Source organism: Dipodomys spectabilis, unplaced genomic scaffold (genome assembly GCF_019054845.1).
Source record: "Dipodomys spectabilis isolate Male_0828 unplaced genomic scaffold, ASM1905484v1 ptg000135l, whole genome shotgun sequence".
Taxonomy (NCBI): Eukaryota; Metazoa; Chordata; class Mammalia; order Rodentia; family Heteromyidae; genus Dipodomys; species Dipodomys spectabilis.
Window position 1 is genome coordinate 1071428 of NW_024870812.1, and position 22295 is coordinate 1093722.

The window sequence follows — 22295 nt, forward strand, 5'->3', positions numbered from 1 at the left end:
AATTTGTGGCAGGTTGATTGATAGAGCTATTTCAGCATGGAGATATCCCTAAAAAGAACTACACTTAAAAAGAATATGTGGCAGTTATGATGTGTCAATGCCTATTGAAGCATTTTCTATTCTAAAGAAGAATCAATTGAGGAGTCTTCAGTTACATCCAAAAAGCTCTAATACCTAATACCTAGTGTTACTTATCCTACATTTATAATGAGTAGGTGATAAAATATACAAACATATCTAAAGATATTTCAATAAAATCCCAACCTGATATAGATTCATTGGTCACTCATCGGAACTGTAGGATACATTAGGCTTGTTTGTGCTGTAATTCAATCTATAGTCTCTTGGCTAAACAAATCTTCAAAAATATTCACAGAATACCTCTAAGTAAAGTTCATGACAGTTATATCTGTATAATTCTTCTAAGGTTAGGATAAAAGCATTTTGTCCCAATATTTAAAATCAACAGGATCTGTTGAATTCATGAATCCACAATTTTATGGCTTCACATTCATATCTCAACGTTTTACTAATACGACTTTCACCAAAACACTGTTCTTATTGAACTTGCTTGTCTATGTCCCTTTAGTTTTCAAATCCAGATAATATATTTCCTACAATATCTTCCTGAAAATTCTTTCCTTCCTTTACTTCTGTAAATCTGTGTTTATTACTTTTTTTCCCCTTATTTATCCCTTTCTTCCAATCTTGTCCACACTGGTGCGCACATTGCTCACGTTTGTGTCAGAACTTTCCTTTTCCTCTTCCCTCCAATAATTATCCCAATTTTATTATTCTTTTTCACATTAATGGTCGTGGATATATTGATGATATCTAAACAGACATATCTTTCCATCTTTTTAACATAAATTTTAGAACTATCAGAGAATTTTTACCTCTAAATCCATCTTTTTCACCTGTAGTCGTTATCACAAGAATATCACTAACACAGTTGCCAGCCAGAGAAGTGGAAGCACTTCAGATTTCTTCTTATCCTTCTACTCTCGCCCACTAGATAAGATGAATGATCAAGATGTTCTCAGTTTCTGTCACTAATATGATTTCTATGTACTCCTTTTTATGCCCCTAACACTAGCCTATTTCAAATACTCATCACTGGTCACCTAGTCCTAAAACAACCATTTCGAAAGTATGCTTTTTCCCCATAGTCTTTTCATATTGGTCCTCTCCATCACTAAATTACTCTCCTTGTAAGCACACAGAGTGAAGAGCTCAGACACAAATTCTAGTATCATTATTTACTCACTACATTGACTGTTGGCCTTACATTTCTCATCTGTAAATGAATGTAATTTACCAGAAATACTGTTGACTTGTAGACCAGGAAAAAGGAAAAGTGAAGAGTCCTTACATTTTCCACCTTAGCTTACAAATAAGGAAAGAGTCAAATTCAGTTTGTTGGTATAAAGTTACAAATTGTTTCATGCAGAAATAAAAATAAATTTTACCTCCTGGCTCTACGGCCTGTGTCCTTTTAAGACAACATGTAAGTGCTATTATGTAAATTGTGTCATGTGTTCACAGCAGTATTGAAGATCATAGTCTTAACATATCATTGGTTTTTGAATAGTATCTATATGAGAATGTTATTTGAACTAATCACCATAAGTTGAAAACTATATCTTAGTCCATCAAAATGTGGAAATAAATTATTTGATTTATTAAAAAACAATACCACCAAGCCAGGCACTGCTGGCTCACAGTGAAGTGCCCAGATTTCGCATGCCCCACTAGAGACTATGATCAATGCAAACATCAACGAGTCGTTTATTGCAAGCTCGAGCTTGGTCTTCTGCGCACTTGGTAACCAGTGATGCTAAGAGGCCCCAAGCTCAAAATTCAAAATTAGCGCAGCTTTTATAGTATCAAACAAAAAAGTGTAGGGGGTTTCCACACAACCAAGTTCACAAGTTCAGGGGGTTTCCACACAAGAAAGTTCACAAGTTAGGGGGTTTAAGTCCTCCCTGATCACACTTCCCTTTTTCTGCTGGAACACCTGGGCAACTGTTCTGTTCCTTAAGGGTGGGCAGGGTTGGCGGCAACCTGGGGTTTTTCTGAGAACTATTTTTCTCTTTGGCAGCACAGCTCTCTTTGGGGGTTACTCTGAGGGCAAGAGAGCTGAAGGGGCTTCATATTAAAATGGAGTTACTTTAGCTCTTCACACACGTTTAATCCTAGCTACTCAGGAGCTTGAGATCTGAGGATCACTATTCAAAGCCAAGCTGGGCAGGAAAGACCGTGACACTCCTATCTCCAATAAACTACCAGAAAACCGGAAGTGGTGCTGTAGTTCAACTGGCAGAGCGCTCACCTTCAGCTGAAAAGCTGAGGGACAGCGCCTAGGCCTAGAGTTCAAGCACCACAACCGACCAAAAAAACCCAGAAAAACAAAAAAAAAAAATACTACCAAGAAAAGTGAGTATACAGGAGTATGCAGGAATAACATTAGGAATTTTACTGTCTCTACCTGTTTATGTGACTGTATTTCCTGATATTGAATCTCTCCTCTTGTTATTCTTATTGTATGTAATCCAACGTCATTTATTACTATGAATTCAATGTGGGAATCTAGCTTTAAAGATGTCTAAAGTTTCTTCCTTTTCAATCAAAACATTGTCGTTATCATGACACACTGTGGTCATCATCATCATCTTCATCAAAATTATTATTAGCATCAGAAGTGCTAATTATTGAAAGTCTGTTTTGTGTCTATGATTTTGTTATTATTTGTCTTTTCATTAATAAGTTTAATATCACCACAGTGAATGCATCCATATTAAAATTTTGAACAAATAAAGAAACAAAAAACTAAACCACATCAGATAGCTTGACTATGTACTTATAACAAATTATGGAATAGATTTTCGAAGCATTGCAAATTCCTAAACAATATTAATTAACTTCCTCTCTCCCCATCACTACACACAAATATTTAAGAGTTTCAACATAAATTTTTCAAGTGATATACTGTAAATGTTACTACTATATCAAATGCATATCTAAAATTTCCTTGAAAGTAATAAACTCTACTTTCTATTGAAATATTAGTTATTTTATTCTAAGAAACTTTTAGAAAAATAGACTATATATCTTTGAAATGAAAAAGGTCAAAATAGTAGCATAAAAGTTTTAGAGGGAGTCTGTCCTCTCTCTCTCTCTCTCTGTCTCTCTCTGTCTCTCTCTTTGTCTCTCTCTCTGTATATATATATATATATATATATATATATATATATATATATATGTTATGTGTAGAAAGATATATTTTTAGAGATTATTTGTCAGAAATATATACATATATCTAAATTTATGTGTAGAATGATATACATTAAGTGAAAAAAATATTAAACATAATCAAATTTTTTAATTCATCAAACCAAGTGCCGGTAACTCACGCTTATAATTCAAGCTATTCTTTTTTTTTTTGGTCTGGTCGTGGGGCCTGAACTCTGGGCCTGGGCGCTGTCCCTCATCTCTTCAGCTCAAGGCCAGCACTCTACCACTTGAGCCACAGCACCACTTCCGGCTTTTTTCTTATTGCTTATGTGGTGCTGAGGAATCGAACCCAGGGCCTCAGGAATGCAAGGCAAGCGCTCTACCACTGAGCCACCTTCCCAGCCCCTAATTCAAGCTATTCTTGTGCTGAGATCTTAGAATTATATTCGAAATTAGTCCAGACAGAAAATTAATTTTTAGATTCTTATTTCCAATTAACCACTAAAAACAGAAATTAGCTCTGTGCCTCAAGTTGTAGAATGCTTTTCTTGAGCATAAAAAGGCTTAGGGACAATGCCCACGCCTTGCAAACAATAACCACAACAAGAAAATGTATCACATTAATTTTACAAAAGCATCTTTTAACTGCTGTGAACATTTCTTAGAAACATGAATACATGCCCTTGGAAAATGTTAAGTTAAAATGTATGCAATATTTATGTCTATGTTAAAGACATGACTATTTAGATTAAGATATTTAGGTAATGATTAGGAATTAAGAATAATGATGGGTAGGTAAAATATTGGGACTGGTCTTTAATTCTATTTTACAATAGTAATAAAATGATATTTTAATGATTATATAAAATTACTCTTGCTTGTTACTTGAATTATAATAAGTGATAAATGTTTTTAAATGATTTCCAATGCAAAGGAATATCAATGTTTTGTAATTTCAAAACAATGAAGAAAATGATTTCAAGGCTGGCTCACTCTAAGACTATATTTGTTTTCTTGTTCTAGTTTTTATATGTTCGCAGAAATTCTAAAAATTCAATAGATGTTGGCATTCAGGAACCGCTTCATTGATACTAATATTGGAGCCCCTTAAGAGTAATTGTTTTATTTCATTTGTTATTTTCACAAATAAATCAAGATGATTGTGTATTTTGTTTCTTTTCAATGCTTTTGGCTCTTGTCTTGAGAATAATTTGGTTTCCTAGCAAAGTAGAGAAAAGCAATTGGACTAAGCAAGTAATGTATGGCTTTCATAAAATACAGATGCATAGATTTGTGTCTTCTGTTATTTGCTAAAATTTTCTTCCAGAAAAGGTTATCAATTACTTATAAGTGATGCATAATTCCTAGATATTCCAGTTATCACATAGACTTTTTGATTGAGTTATCTCTGTATAAACTCAAAATAACAGACAAAAAAAACCCCTCAAAATAAACAGAAATCACATTTTGTTTAAAACGCATTAGTTTACAGAGTTTTTAGCCAACACCAAAAGTATCTTTATAAGTATTCTGCATTTTGTGTGAAGAATTTTTAACAATAGTTTTTTGCTGACATGTAATTAACTTACAATATATTATCTCCTTTTATTGTATACATTTTAGTACTTTGGAAGTGAATTGTACCTTCATAGGTTTTCAAAGCCTAATTTTCACAAACTTGCATTTCTTCAAATAGAAATGCTATAAATATTAGAACAGACATTAAAATAGATATAAAATTCTGTAACAGGAATTTGTCCAGCATGCATCCTCTATAGTGTGTCTTTTCAAAGTTTGTTTTTGGGGATTATTTCCAGGGTAACACAAATACTATTCAAGTGCACTGTCAATGAACTACAATTCTCTGTCCAAACAAGTTTATTACTTCTCTTTAATACAGTCATAGATGGGGAAAAACCAGTTGTTTAAGGATACAGGTGGACCTGTTGCAACAATGAGAAGTACAAGTTGTCATGTCCAAAACGAGCTTTACAACGTTGGTGCGGGGGGGGGGGGGAGGGAAGGAGAAGGATTGGGATTAGGGGGGGAGGGGGAGGCTGGGAAGGGATGTGAAGGGTAAACAAAGGAGGAGGCTGCAATGCTTGGTAAGAAATGTACGCATTATCCTGCCCATGTAACTGTAACTCCTCTGTACAGTATGTTCACAAATAAAATTAAATTAAATTAAAAAAAAAAAACAAAAAAACAAAACAAAAAAAGAATGATTACTGGAAATGCAGTCTCTAATACTGCAAAGTATATCGACTTGAATTTACTTCTGATAATTAACTTGAAGCTGCATGTATAGAGTTAGTAAAAACCTAATTGTGAATTGAATATGAAGACCTACAACCAATTATAGGCATGAAGCTCAGCTAGAGGCACAGCCTTTTTACTCAAGTTATTTTCTGGCAAAATCATCTGTCCTATGAATCTCTGAATGGGAAAGCCCTAGGGAATGAATGAAATTTTCGCAGTATATACAAAGAACATATTTTATATTCTATTCTTTGTAAGGAGTCACTGAGTATAATAAAAAATATTTTCATTAAAAAAAAAAAAAGAAATTCGACGCCTTAAAACAAAATTGTTTTTCAGGGCTCAAATTCTCAATGATCTACATCTTCCCCAAAGGAGAGATAAGCCTCTAAATACAAGTAGACCACATCTTTCTAACCCGGGTTTCTCCGGTCTGCATGCTAGCTTGGATGAAAGCCACTTATACTGTCCATCCACAGGAACCAGTCCAATTTTGTCTTCCAATTCTGGGAGAGCTGACCAATGTTAGCGAGTTCAGCATGCAAACGAAAGTTTGAGTAAAGCAGAGAAAGTCAGATAAGGTGATGTTAATGAAATGAACCCTAAGATATGTATTCGAAAGTTTTTTATTTGCTTTCAAGCGATTGTTTATGACACATTCATAAGATCATTTCTTTTTTAATTTGTAAGTCCCTCCCCCATTGTATAACAACTGCTTTCACTGTATTTCATGTCGGTATAATTTGTGGATGGGAAGGGGAAAAACAATTCGTTTAAATAGGGATAGAGGTGGACCCATAGCCAAAATGCGATGTACAAGTCATTATGTCCAAAACGAACTTTACAACTTTGGTTTGTGAGTGGTGGGGGGTATGGGAGAGGGGAGGACTGTGGGAGAGGGCAGGAGGAGGATGGGAAAAGATGGGAATGGGAAACAAAGCAGACGTTACAATACTTTATAAAAAATATACTCATTATCTTGCACATGTAATTGTAACCCCTCTGTACATACTTTGCAAAAAAATAAATGAACAAATAAATAAATAAATAAATTTAAAAACAAAAAAAATACATTCATAGAAGTGTAATAAATGGATCCTCTACAATTCTCTTTGACCTTTTAAAGACTTGAAAACTTGCTTGCTAAAATGATTGCAGTATTATACAAATAAAATCAATATGAGGAGTATATCAATTTCTCCACAAATGCATTACTATATTTTGTGTCATCTTTTTATATTAGGGTCATACTAGTCAGTATTCTTTCTCTTTTTTCTTAGATACTAAAGAGGAGCTTATTTCATATGCTCCTCATCTTGAGTATTAATTTACATATGTTCTTTAAAGAAATATCCTATTTAGACAAAACTTTATATAGAATTAGAAGATATAAAAATGCTTAAGGTTCAGAATCATTGTAGCATTAACATTATAGCATTAACAAATATGTTCCCTCCATCTGTTGGATGTTTTCACTTCGGTTATAGTGTCCTTTGTATTATGAAAAGTTATCACTTGATATAATCCAGTTTATTCTTGCTTTTCTTTAGCCACTAATGCTTTCCACGTCAAAGTTTTAGAAACCTTTACTGTCCAATGTCATGAATTTTTACATTTATGTTTTTTTAGGTTTTTACATCTCTCATTTAGTTTGATAATCATTTTTTATTTTAATTTTTTTATATAAGGATTGAGGTAGGCCGGGTGCCTGTGGCTTACACCTGTAATCCTAGCTAGTCAGAAGTCGGAGATCTGAGTATTGTGGTTTAAAGCCAGCCGGGGCAGGAAAGTCCATGAGACTCTTATCTCCAGTAAACCACTAGAAAAACAGTAGTGGTACGGTGGCTCAAGCGGTAGGGCTCTGGAGTTGAGATGAAGAGCACACGGACAATGCCTAAGCCCAGACGTTAAGCCCCATGAGTAACAAAAAAGAAAACAAAACAAAAAAATGATTGAAGTAGTAGTCTACGATCATTCTTTAAATCTCCAGAGAAAATAGTGCCAATACACCCATTTAAGATTCTATTTTTATTTCATAAAGACATGGGATACTTTTCAAAATCTATTCACCATAAAAGTAAGAATTTATTTTTGACAAATCTGTTACATTCTTCTATGTGTCTGCTCTTATTGTAGAATTATGTTTCCTTCACTACTAAACATGGAAATAAGATTCAAAGCTAGTATGAAGGCTTAAGCTACACCATTTTACAAGGTTGTTCTGACTGACTTGTATTCCTTGAATTTACATACGATTTTATTGAGCAGATGAACCAATATTCTGCAGAGATATCTAGATATTTGATAGTCACTCATATTTTGTACCTTGTGAAAACACAAGACCTCAGATATTATATATAGAGTATATATAGATATGTCTTTAGAGAATACTTGAAACAACTAAAATTATTTTAGGAATGAGTTAAGATTTAGATAACGCTGTAGCATAATAAAGTTGAATGATAACAACTTGAGCTGTACAACAGAGGAGAATGAGAGTGGAAAGAATGATGGACCACATAGGAGCTATATGTCATTGCTCCTGTGTTTCAAAAAACAGAAAGGCTTCAGAGAAGAGAAGGAGAAAAATAAAGTGTCCTGAGTCAAGTTTCTTTTTAGCCTATCTAATAGTTTGGACTAAAAGTCAGCCAAAATGGGAAAAAATAAAATAGAAAATAAAGCATTGTATATACCTGTTACAATGTAAAGAAATTGTAATAGGAATATGATAATTTCCAAAGACATAAAAGAAAGAACAGGTAATCTCTAAAGGGCAAAAGAATGAAGAGAGAAAAGAAGCAAAGTAAAATCTTTATCAATAACAAACACAAGACTTTGAAAGTGGAAAGGCAGTGGAAATATTCAAAATAACAATAAATTTGCTAGGGTGGATAGACTATGGATCCCATTTTATCACATATAATTTTGAAAAAGCATACTAGGAATGAAAGTTTAAAAGTCATGATTTAAAACATTATTTGGATTATAACTAGACAGTATAGCTCAGTGGTCAAACATTGGTCTAGCATATGTGAAGCATATAAATTAGCTTTGTAACCTGTGTAATATATATGTGTATGTATGTATCAATGGATTCAGAGAGAAATATTTTAACATATTTTTGTATCTACAATAGATTTATGAAATCATCCTTCATTATAAAATAAAATGGATACAAAAGTTAATAAAGTGCAATACAAAAGGAATTGTTACAGGTTTCTTTTTGTTGAATGGAATATGAATTGTGAGAATCAGTTTGGGAAAATTATCTCTACTTTACCAGAATGGATAATTGCTATTAATTCCAATCCATCTATTTGCCTATATTGTGCATCCCCACACATGAGTGTCAAAATCAAACCACACTTTTTGCCTTTGTATTTAACTCACCTGTCATAATTTAGGAGATAGTCAAATAAAGATTAAAATAATAGTAAGTGAGGCTATGAGTTAGAGCTTAACAAGATTTTAAATATGATAATAACTATTTTAATTGTATATATCTTTTACTCTGTTGTGATGTCCCTCATTCCCACATTAGGAAAGTACATAGAAGGTTCTCACTAAATTATATGTACAATTATGAAAAATGTATTGAAAGAATATGGGCACAGTGTGGTTTTAGCTTATTGAGACCTGTATGGGGTAGTGTGTTTTTGAGGATTTGCAATACTTTTTGTTGGAGATGAAGGGAAGTATGTGCTTATTCTGGAAAACAGGTTAGAGGATTGCTCCCAGAAAGATAGTGATGAATTCCTCCAAAAGGTTACAGTAAAAACACTTCCACAACCATATTCACTACTGCACTATTCACCATAGCCAAGTTATGGGAACAGCCCAGATGCCCTTTGGCAGAGGGATGGTTGGAGAAAGTGTGTCATATATACACAATTGGATTGCACCTATCAATTATGAAGATTGTTACATTATTTGCAAAGAAATAGATAGATCTAAAAATATGTAAAGTAAACTAAGTCAGAACCAGATACACAAAGGACCCATGTTCTGTCTCATATTTGGAAGCTAGAACTTTATACAAGTTTACAAAACAATATTAACCAAAGCATGCTATTTGCAGAGGAGTATTTAAAAGGTGTAGTTTTTTATAAAATTGAACTTTTAATCCAACAAAATGAATACCAGGAAATTATCACTTGGAAGATATGAGGGGAAATCAAAGGGAAGGAATAAAGAGAGTTATGCAGGAAGAGAGTGAAGACAGTATATTCAATGCAGATAGTATGAAATTAGTAAAAATGAAGGTGGGGTGAGGTTTGGAAGGGTAGGGAAAAGTTATATAAAGATCCATTATACTTAAAAAATGATTTATTGGATGGAAATTCCTTGTACAACTAGTTAAGATAATAAAAATATACTTAAAAACAATGGAGACATCTTAAACTGCATTCTCTTAAACCATGAGTCAATATAATAGTTTCCTCCTAAGAAATTTTCTTTGCAGGGCTGGGAAGGTATCTCAGTGTTGGAGCGCTTGCCTTGCATGTATGAGGCCCTGGGTTAGATTCCTCAGCCCCACATAAGCAGAAAAAAAAGCCAGAAGTCCTGCTGTGGCTCAAGTGGTAGAGCGCTAGCCTTGAGCTGAAGAGCTGAGAGACAGCATCCAGGCCCAGAGTTCAGGCCCACGACCAAAAAGAAAAAAAAGAAATTTTCTTTGCAGGTATTTTCCTAATAGTGACAGAAAAGTGATCAATGCAATGAATATCAATACATTACATTGCACATCATTAAGAGACAGTATATAGAATCACGGCAAAAATGTTAGAATTCATCAAATGATAAAATAACAGGTAGAATGTGCCAAATGCTAATTGATTGTTTTTCCACGTTCTTTAACCATGGTATCTAATTTAATCCTCACAATAATTCCATAAAGTGGAACTATTTACATTATTAATTCTCAGATGATGATAGTGAAGTCTTCAGAGTTGGAATTACTAGTACAACATTGCACACATGGTAAGTGTTATCCTGAGATACATCTCCCACTGTATCAATTAACCTCATTCTATTTTATGACTAAAATACCAGCACTTAGTCTACAATTTCTAGGAGAAATTCTCAGAATTATTGTGTACACTCATAATATTTCACTTTATATTTGTTAGAAAATAGGTAACGCGGGCTGGGAAGGTGGATCAGTGGTAGAGCGCTTGCCTTGCATGCCTGAGGCCCTGGGTTCGATTCCCCAGCACCACATAAGCAAAAAGAAAAAAGCCGGAAGTGGCGCTGTGGCTCAAGTGGTAGAGCGCTAGCCTTGAGCTGAAGAGCTGAGGGACAGCACCCAGGCCCAGAGTTCATGCCCCATGACCGGACCCCCCCCACAAAAAAAAAGAAAATAGGTAATGGTAATATGAAAACTCAAAATTCATAATCAATGCATATCTCCCTGGTGAAAGGAACTGCTAAAGTATAACATTCTTGATTTCTAGCTCAAAATAGTAGAAATCATATTGTATCCCTTCACTCAACACTGCACTGCCTGGGGACCCTATCACTGTTTAACAAAGTCTTACTGAAAGAATGACCTCCCCAATTCCTGATGGAAACAGACTGCAGGTCTTATGGACCAATCATTTCCACATTGTAGCTCACCTAAGTTGTTTACCATTAGAAGTGTTTTGATTGCTTTTTATACCCAATATTTTGAGCGAAAGGTACTACTTTAAAATGCCATTAAAGCCAGACTGATAAAAATCAATTTTGACCTCAGAAAAATATTTTACCTTTCATATACCCAAAAATGCCGTCTGACCTATCATTAATGTTAGGAACAAGAGGTTAAAAATCATAGATTCCAAGACCTAAGCATGAATTAAAGATTCTCCAACTTGTGAATACAATTGGTTTAAAAAGACATAAAGGGCTGGGAAGGGGCTCAGTGACAGAGCGCTTGCCTTGCATGCATGAGGTTCAATTCCTCAGCACAACATAAGCAAAAAGAAAAAAGCTGCAAATGGTGCTGTGGCTTAAGTTGTAGAGCTTTTCCCTTGAGCTGAAGAGCTGAGGGAAAGCGCCCAGGCCCAGAGTTCAGGCCCCACTACCGGACCCACCCCCCCCCCAAAAAAAAGACATCAATACTACTACATTTTTTCAAAATTTCTTATGATACAGAAGATTCAGTCATAAACTATTAATACTTGAAAATAACTCATTTTCTTGGGAGTAGGACACAAAACACAAGATTAATCCAAATCATTTTCAAAGACCTTTATTTATACTACAAATTCACTATTATATCTACAAAGATTTTAAAAATAACTGAAGCACAGTGACACAAAGGACATAATTTAACTGCATCAGCTACATTCAAAGGACTATGCTAATAGAAAACAAAGTTATACTAATAATTAGCTTCCCCAATTCACTTACATTCTTTTATTCTATTTCTTTTAGTTTCATAAAAACTGGCTTTCCATAAAATGATGCATAAAAAGCCTATATACCCACTTACTTTTTCAGATTTTAACAATGTTTATTGCAGAAATGTCTTTAGCTCTATAGTCAATGAACTGAAATAATATTAAAATATTCAAAGGGTTTTCAGAAATTGTAAGACTCGCTCTGAGATGTTATTTATATTCGAAAAGATATTCAAAAAGCCTTATTTGTTAAATTTGTGATAATTACTCCAACAAAAGAACTATTAATGAAGAAATCTTTGTATGTACAAAACAACTTCAAATGCATCCACAGTCTGGAGATGACACATGCTTTTTTTTTTGTCGGTCGTGGGGCTTGAACTGTAGGCGTGGGCACTGTCCCTGGGCTCTTCAGCTCAAGGCAAGTGCCCTACCACTTGAGCTACAGCGCCACTTGACACATTCTTTTTGTTTCTTTATTTTTGAAATGTAAATCTAACAAGCATATCCACAATATTGATTTTCAGTCAGTATGATGGGATATTCAAATCTAAAAAATACGGGGTTTATTATATTAGTGTGAATAGATACGATCTTACCAAAAACGTTATTTTCAACAGAAATGCGTAAAGAGTTTATCCACTTTGTGTTTCACAGGAATAACCAGAAAGTAATACCTGTTTGGTCAAGTCACTCAAAATCACTCCATGAGTATATCTTAAAAGTATAACCAATTTAAGAGGTCAAATACATATTTTGTACTGACAGTCATCTTACAGCAATAACTTACTACCTAATTATATGTGTATCTTCTTACCTAACAAATACTAAGAGCTGAAAGTGATCTCTTTTATCTAACTTAATGGTGTAAATGCTTTGATAATGATATTTTTATCATTTGAAAAATAAAATGTACAGAAGGGTGGTTCCACTGAAATGACAGAATGGAACACTGATAAATAAAAACGTAACAACAGCTCTTTTAAGCCTCACCCTGTCCATATTGGCAAGCAACATTGCAACAGCACAAAGCACACATATACACATACACACAGGTGTGCACATGCACACACAAATATACATGCATGCCAAATTCAGGGTTTATTGTACAAAAAAGTTCAAATAAAATGTTAGTGTTTAGGACAAATGATAATTTGCCTTATTACAAAATAATACATAAGCCAGTCACCATGGTTGTTACATTTTACCTTCCACTCCACATGTGACCACTTAATTTATTTTTAGTTAATTAATAAATTCATTCATTCATTAGTTTGTTGCTAATACTAGAGCTTGAACTCAGGACCTGTCTCTGTCCCAGAATTGTTATTTTTTTTTTGTTTTAGTTTTCTCAAAGCTAGCATTTTACTGCTTGTACCACAGATCCATTTCTAGCTTTTGCAGGTTACTTTCAAATCAAAATCTAATAGACTTTTTTTCTTGGTCTGATTTCAAACCACAATCATCAGATTTCGTCTTTCTGATTAGCTAAGATTAAAGAAATGAGCCACCAGTGTGGATCCTACTATTTCCTATACTAATCTAATGCACATACTTAGATAGTAATTTAAAACTGAGAGCATAGAAGCAAGATGTACAGTGATGATATTGTCCTGTCAGAAATTCAAGTTAGTAATGTAAATTTCTTCTTAAGGACATGCACAAAAAATACTTAAGAAGAAATCTGATGATGTGTGTGTATATGTGTGTATGTGTGTGTGTGTGTGTGCACGCGCGCTGTTGCAATATGTTCCACATAGAAGCACTGTGCAGGGTGTCCAGCCATTCACAGTTATTGCATGAATATCTACCTTGACTACCAACTCATGGACAACGTCTAAATGTCCACTCTAGGTTTCCCTATGAAGAGGGATATACTCATCCTCATCCCTAGTATTCATATGAATGGCATTTTTGGAAAGTAGTCTCTGCACTTTAGTAAGCTGCAAGGCAAGCACTATACCATGAGCCACCTTCCCAGCCAAAGGATTAAAATTCTTGTCTGTAATTTGGTCAAAGGTATGTCTCTTTACGTAGGCTACTAAAAATGTATTTACTAATTTAATGTAAATAAATGAATTCTATTTCCATCTGTTTAAAAAAATTGTTCTGTAAATTGATCAGAAGCATGGATTTTGTGGCTAGATAGGTCATTGCACATTTGTTTCTTTCTTCCTCTCTCTCTTTCATGTTTCTCATAGATAATATAATTGCTCCATAATTATCCTACTTTGTTTTGCTTTTATATTTTCTGTTGTATCATTTCACTTTCTGCCCTGCCATTTCCCAAATCAGCACCACATAAACAGAAAAATCTGGAAGTGGTGCTGTGGCTCAAGTGGTAGAGCACTTGCCTTGATTTGAAGAGCTCAAGGACAGTGCCCTGGCCCAGAGTTCAGGCCCCACAACTAATTTAAAAAAACATCTAAATCCTTTAAAATTCTAGTAACAGATCTGACTGAAATCAGTGGAATCACACTTTTCCTGTACAATGAAGGAATAAGTCCAGGCTAGGAAAGCAACTAGAGAGGCAGGCTGATTGCATCTGTGATAAACCTTTTTGGAAAATGGTATCGAGTATTACTTACTGGTGATCCACTTGTGCTGGAAGCATGATTCTGAACTATTGCTTGCTGATTCTGAACTATTGCTTTGATCATTACATTCTCCAAGAAGAAAAGTGAAATTAAATTGATAGCAAAGGATTACTAATACATTTTGACTTCTCATTAAGCATCTTCAATCATCAAAATCACCTAAAGACAATAAACAGGCCTACTTTTTTAGATGAAAACAAGTGTCTTTAAAAAAAAAAACAAGGAATTTAAGTAGTTATGCAAAGGACTTCTATTTTACTACTGCATTATACATTTTTTTTCTAATTTGAGTACCAATAAATTATGAATCTATTAGAAAGGTCTTATGTTGAATAGTGAGTACTCTTACACTATATCATGGTATTTCCCAAATCATTTACATAGAAGGTATTGTTTCCTATTTTCTCATTCCTAGAATAAGCTGCTCATGAAGATACCACTGGTCCTCATTTTCAGTCTGTACCTTTGAATACGGAGGAAAATCTTTCTCTGCTCTCTATCAATCCCTACTCTCCTGGTAGAATAATTTAGAATAGTAAAAATGGAAAAAGAGAAAATAAATCACGGTGAAAAAACATACCGAAAATTCACCGGATTTTTCCAACAAGTTCAACCAACGTGAACTATACGGGAAATTCATTGACACCTCATTCCCACTGGTACTCAAAGTCTCTGGTTAGGCAATTCTGATGAAGACAAGGAACAATATGAAAAATGAGAAATGGTATCAATTACGAGAAAAAAATGGAGAAGGATCCAAGTAAATTTCTTCTTTGGGATGCCGAAATTAATCGGCTTACTACAGTGCGGAGACTACTTTCCAAAAAGGCCACTCATATAAATACTAGGGATGAGGATGAGTATACCCCTCTTCATCGAGAAGCCTACAGTGGACACTTAGATATTGTCCATGAGTTGGTAGCTCAAGGCAGATATTCATGTAATAACTGTGAATAGCTGGACACCCCTGCACAGTGCTTATATGTGGAATAATACCAGAGTGGTTTCTTTCTTACTTCATCATGATGCAGCTACAAATGCCCAAACTAAAGTCCTCTTGACCACCTTGAATCTTGCTGCTGGGAATAGAAATAGCAAATATATGCTGTATCTACTTCTGTTGAACCATTATATCAAACCAGGTCTGAAGAACAACTTGGAAGAAACTGCATTTGATATTGCCAAAAGGATAAGTATGTATCACTACCTCTTTGAAGTTGTGAAAGGCTTTACAAATTGTTCTCCTAAATCGTAATGGTTTGGTTAAGTTCTTTAAATTTCAAAAATGCCAGTTCATCCTTTGTGTCCCTCCAAAAGTTGTAATGGTTTGGTTAAGTTTCTTAAATTTCAAAACTTTCATCATTCATGTCCTTACAAAATATTTTCACAATGCAAAGCAACAGCAATATCTTACTTTAAAAAATCATGGATTCCATGTTATTCTTCCAAGTGAATTGCCTGACATTGATGTCAAAATGTATTCAAGAGTTGTTTGTACACATCTATAATGTTTTTTGCAGAGTTTGTGATTTTTTAAAATCAGAAATAATTTTAAATTATCTGTGGAAATGAATAGTATAGAAACTTAAGTTATTCCTGGTGCTTATCTGAAAAAAGTATATCTATATTTGTATAATGTCCATAATCCATTTCCTTCTCTCCTAGATATATTTTGAATTCTACATTGTTTTATAATATATAGGTTAATTAATAAATGTGTCCATTCAAATTGCATTCCTTATAGAAAAAGTTTAAGATTCCTTTTTTTCCCTAGGTCCTTATAGTATTTTATTTCTTTGGGATAAGATGGCAATGTTATCTAATTTCAAGTTGTTTAAAGGTTATGCTATGTAAAGGCCTTTCTAAGGTGAAGATTTAAACACTGATGTCAACCTAACCTTTAATTCTATGAATTATATATGCTGTTACACTTGTATTTTTGTAATCAACCTTTTAATAACTGTTTTTCATTTCTTGCATCTGAAAAATGAAAAATATGGAATACTTCACCAATTTTTATATCATCCTTGTGCAAGTGCCATGCTAATCTTGGTATTGTTGTCATTTGCATAGAACTGCTGCTGAAGCCTGTAGTATCCTCTAAATTTAAGTAGTTAATGATGCAATCTTTATACAGGCATATATCCTTGGTTGCCTATTTGTAACAATGAACCCTTATTGTTCCTAAAAATGGTATTGATCTTATTTCTCTAAATTTCTGTTTATAGTGGAAAAAAAACTTATATTGTATGGTGGATTGCTCACATTTGCAATTTTTCTGTCAATGACTATTTTGTCTTTTTCATTTTAAATTTGATCATATTTTGAAGCCTTTATAGCTAAGTCCAAAGGTGATGGCTTTTCAAGTACTTACTTATCAACTGAGTTAGCTTTGTGGAGCTAATGGATTCAAAGTAGGCCTTCTTAAAAGCTACTTCGAAACTTCTGCAGCTTAAAATTTCCAAAATGAGGTCTCAATGGCACTAATGTCTTCTTGACCCTTTACCCTTCTTCCATGTAGGAAGAGACCAACCAGAATATCTTACCGTGACAGCATAGATTGTCTTACTGGAACAAAACTAATCTTAGTTACAAGGGATCATAGAGAGATGAATAGTTGAGAATGAATTATTCAGAATAGAAGGTATTTTCTAAAAATAGGCATGAGGATGAGTATACCCCTCTTCCTGGGGAAGCCTACAGTGGACACTTAGACCTTGTCCATGAGTTGGTAGCTAAAGGCAGATATTCAAAGTATTTTATTAAAATACCTTTGTTTATTATACCAAACATTTCAAAAGTAGCTAAAGCCAAGAAGGTGAAAATATTGTTCATATGCATGATTACCTAATGTCCTAGCCTGTCTACAATCCAACCAGGCAGGAACTTACACTACTGACTTTCTATCAACAAATATTTTCATAGCTCCTGGACAAGTCCTCGATATTAGGCCTTAAATTGGTAATGTTTTAATCACAGTGTTTCCTCTTGCCTCTAGGCTGTAAATCTCGAAATGGTAAAGCTTTAGATCTAACTCTACCAAAAACTGAGGTAGAGATAATGGAACAATACTTTAAAACGGAGTTGCCTTTGATACCCTAACCACAACAAAACAATGGAAAATAATTTCTTATATTATATATACTTATATATTTTTATTTATATGTGTTGATCTTAAATTTCACACAGTGAAACTTACTAGAATTAGATGATAATTTGACAACTAAATTGATATTTATTCCCATAAATAGATTGGAATATAAATAATTATTTTTAGAATATAAAAAGTATCAATGCAATGTCTTCAGTATAAATTTGTGATACCTTCTAAGTGTTCTTGATCTTCTGAATTTACATGGTAAAAAAACAGTATTGTTTTCCTCTAATCTATAATGTATTTTACTCTGCTGCTCTGTTTATTGTTTTAAGTCGCTGGTCCCAAACTGTTTTTCTCCATATTTCTGAAGCATTCTTACTGATTTTACCAAAATTTTGCTGATATGATGTCTAAAAGCTATTATTCTTCTGCAGGACCCACGGGTCCTAGGATACCAGTTCCCAGTTATCTGCATCATCAGATAACAAAAGCAAGACTTTTCACCTAGGCCCATGCAACATGCCAACAGTAAGTAATTGAAGACATGTCTCAATTTCTCATTTCCTATAATATTTCAGGTCCTTAATTCCTTGCAGGATTTAGATGTAAGCTATTGTGAAATGCAAGTCAACTTAAAATGAAAGATGAGATCATAAAATATGAGAGAAAGTACTGTAATTCAAACTTTCAATTTACAGATGACAAGCCCATTTGAGTGAACAAAATCACAAATGTCACAAGAATATTTTTAATACCTTCTCCTAATGATTAATGAAAGATTTCAGCCCAGCATAAGTAGGCCAAAAATACTTCCTGGAACGGTAGATCCATACATGGTCTACCAAGGCTAGGAAATCTTGACTTAGAAGTCAAATATAATTTAGAAAAACTTTAATTGAGAAGATTCTTAGAGCTTCAAAAAACTGTTACTTCAGTAAAACTTGGTTCTGTAGTATAAAAATGTTGTCATTCTCAAACCAATGATAACCTACATTTAATCTTCTGAAAGTATATTCCTTTTCAAATAAACTTTTTAAAATCACATTCGCCAGAATAACACTTGGCAAGTAGATGATAGTGACATTACAAGTTTTTCAATGTAGGGGCAAGTTACAATAGAATTGATTTATTTACCCAGCACTAATCCCAAACAAGTTCAACCATTCATTAAATTGTAGAAATATTACCCCCCACACCATTGGCATTGTTCGAGTAGATGCCTTGCCGAAATGTGTTAAACAGATCAGCATCCTATATTTCAAACCCAAATATTAGCTAATAAAGTAAATTTCATCACATAAGAAGGTACATTTTAAAAAGTCACTAATAGTTGCCTTATCATGCGTTGTTTTATGTGTTCCCTGTTTAACATAGTTAGAAATGTGACTTCAAGTCTTGAATATGGGTACTCATCAGAGATGTGACAAACATAAAATCTGTCTTCTATTTCTATCATATACCTCTATAGTAGTAAATCTTAGTTTTCTTCTTTTTCCAAATAAATAAAATAATCACACCATTTTACAAAGCCATTTATAAAAACTAGTACAATAAATTCTAAGCCATTTTTAAACTTTTTTGTTGACTAAAGATTAATGTTCCAACTGGATTAGAATAAAATCATGTCTAGGTGCTTCACATCTCCAGTCTTGCAAATGAATTATGGAAATATAAGCTGATATCACTTCATGTATATGCGGGATTGAAACTGCATGGGATGTATATAAACCTTTCAAAATATTAACAGACAGTTTAACAGAATGACTATCAGGAAATTGAAACCTGAGAGGAATAATAGTAAAGACATAGAATGAATGAAAAATGGAACAAGGGCAAGTATATCTAGAACACTCAATATACACATGTAATAAATGAAGTGGTAAATCTGAAATAAATCTTGGAGAAGGGGGTTGGTAGAGAATGATAGAAGGAGTGACTCTGATCCTGGAGCATTTGACAATTAGATGGACATATTCAATTGTAATATACTTGCACAACCTTTTGAAATTCAGTTAAAAACACAACAACAAACAAAAAAACACAAAAATCGCAACCAAACAACAATCTCAAGAGAGTACGAATATGACCTATCAAAATTTTAAGCAGTTAATGAAGGGCAGTCTTGGGAAAAGCAAACAAAGCTGTTCAAAGAGGGCAGTTTGGGGTAGGGGAGAATTTAGAACAGATTAAGTACATTGTCAAAGGTTATAAAGCACCTACATCTACTGCGAATCTTTTCATCTGCGAGTGCTCTTTGTCTGAACTGGACACTCCAGTCATGAGGCACACTTGATAGCTTGTGAAGATAGAATGGAAGAAACAAGATCAAAAACGCATTATTCTACTGGAGAGAAAACATTTCTCTGTGTTTCCTCTCATCTGTCTTCACTACTCTTTTTTCATACCTTTAATAAAATCAAGTGATTTTGAATTATATCTTTCCTTCTTTGTTCTGGCAAAGTAATTGTTCAAAATATTTCACTAAATTTTATTTCCCATTATTTTCTATCATACTGTTTACTTGTCCAAGTGAGTCCATTAAACTTCCCCTTTGCATTTGGTTGCCACGAAAAGTCAACATCTATGTTAATGAGGATAAACTGTAATGCAAAACTTTGTCTCCAAAAAACCAGTTCAAGAACCTGTAATCACAAATATTTAGCTATAATTTTTTTCTTTTTTCTTTTACCTTGAAAATCTTCTCGTGTCTAAAGTGCCCTCAAAAATAAATACTCTACCTTGAGAGCATTGGCACCCACCCCTGGGTATCTAGACAGGGAGCAGACCTTAGAAAGGAAACCTCCAGTTTCAAAAGTGAATCATTTGGGTTTGAGGAACATCAGCGAACTCTTCATTTGTTTGTTTAGCTTTACTTGATAATGTAACCCAGTTCTTGAACGGCAGTAGATTAGAATAAATTTAGGGCATTAAATATTAAAAAAACAAAAATAAATAAATACTCCACCACTTTTTGCTTCAATCACTTCTAACCTCAAAGATATATTTTGCTAACAAGATGCTTAGAAGAAACCAAAGAATACTCCACTTTTATCTTCACTCTTAAGACTCTCCTTAGATACCATATCAAGAACAGTGAAGTTATTCTTTGCAGAATTATTTCAATAGATTATTTTTCTCATGGTCTTGCATTTGCTCAACAAAATGTATAGAGAAGAATAGAGTTAAATCACCCATTCCTTGGATTACAGTGTCTGTTACAAAGGCAATACTTCTATGTCTTACTTCTCTGTTCTCCTCTTTGCTCTTGACTGATTTCCAATTAATCACAGCTTCTTAGCTTCAGGTCTAGTAAAGCTGAATTACTATAAGACCTCCCGCACTGCTATATCTTCATGGTTTCTCTTTCAAAACTCTTTTATTTGGATGTGGAATTTATTTTCATGTCTTCAATGTGTTCTGCAATACACTGAGCCAAATAGACTCTGTAAAATCACTTTAGGTAGCAAAAACATTAAGACAATCTACATCAAAAAGTTTTGGCCTCCCTCCACTGCAGAAACCAATACACTTAGCTAAGGCTTCTAAGAACGTGTTTTCTTACCTTTTCAATATTCTCAATTCTTTTCTGATCCCAAAAGTTTTTGGCTTATGTAATAAAAGAAGTCTTCATTATCTCATGTTAATAAGGATATTATATTTTTGAGCTACTTAGAAATGCGAAATAATTGGTTTGATGTATCCAATCAGATTTTTTTCTGTGTTTCACTGCTTCACGAGGAAAGAAATTGTGGAAAGTATTACAAACAGAAAAGTGTAAACCCAATACCCTCTTTCATTGTGGAGGACACTCTCTCCCTAAATAATTTGAACCAAATTATCTTATTCAGAAAATTACTGTTTGGTAATTAAAGTCAATTCACAAATTTTAATTTCTTATTTTTTTTACAAAATTTGTGTTTAAATTCCACTACAACCTTGTTTTCACACAGTAAGAGTATTTTTCCTGGTTAAGGACAATTCTCAAGGGAATCTACATGATTTACAGCAAGGTTTTTGAGGTTTGTTTATTTAGTGTGAAAATGAGCCATCTTACCCTCATTGCTCCATCTCAGCTAAGTCTCTATGGATTTCTTTACATGAAAGCCTATTTTCCCAGGTAATTTTAAATTTTCTTAATAGGTTAAGTTGTGAAAAAGGTTGAACAATTAAAATTTACCTGTCATAAACTTTAAATTTTTTTGAAATTCCTTTATCAGAATCACGAATTCACCAATCCTAATTCCACCTTTACCATAAAAACAGTTAATATATTTTTTCCTGATATACTGTCCATGAAACTATTATTTTCCAGTGGCTTTGTTATGCATGTATATGATCATATGAGCGGATGCTGAGCAAAATGAATTCCAAGCTATGGAAACAGAGATATTTATTTGCAGTTGTTGTTTGTAATGTACAATGTGATTTCTATTTTCTTTGGGATTTTCCTCTATGGTTTATTCCCTGCTGTATTTGATTTTGGTACCCTGTGTATTGAGCATGCATTTACCTTAATTAGGGAAGGGAACAGGAACAACAAAATGGCGAGACAGAGGACAAAGGGCAAACCAATGCAATAGCAATACTCACAAGACAATAAGTTGGAAATGTACATTACAACCTTGTGAGGCATATTGGGGTGAAGTAAAACTGTGAGAAAAATGAGAGAGGGGGTAACAAGTTTGAAAAATTGTGTTTTCACTAGCTTACAATTGCTGTAACCCCACA

The 22295-nt window shown here is 33.7% G+C and overlaps 1 non-coding gene across 1 annotated transcript; it reads right to left on the reverse strand.

The window, feature by feature from the left end:
- Window positions 1-16460: 16460 nt before the first annotated feature.
- Window positions 16461-16564, reverse strand: LOC122116463. The gene has a single exon (XR_006148981.1). It is a non-coding gene; the product is annotated as a U6 spliceosomal RNA (small nuclear RNA).
- Between the last annotated feature and the right edge of the window lie 5731 nt (window positions 16565-22295).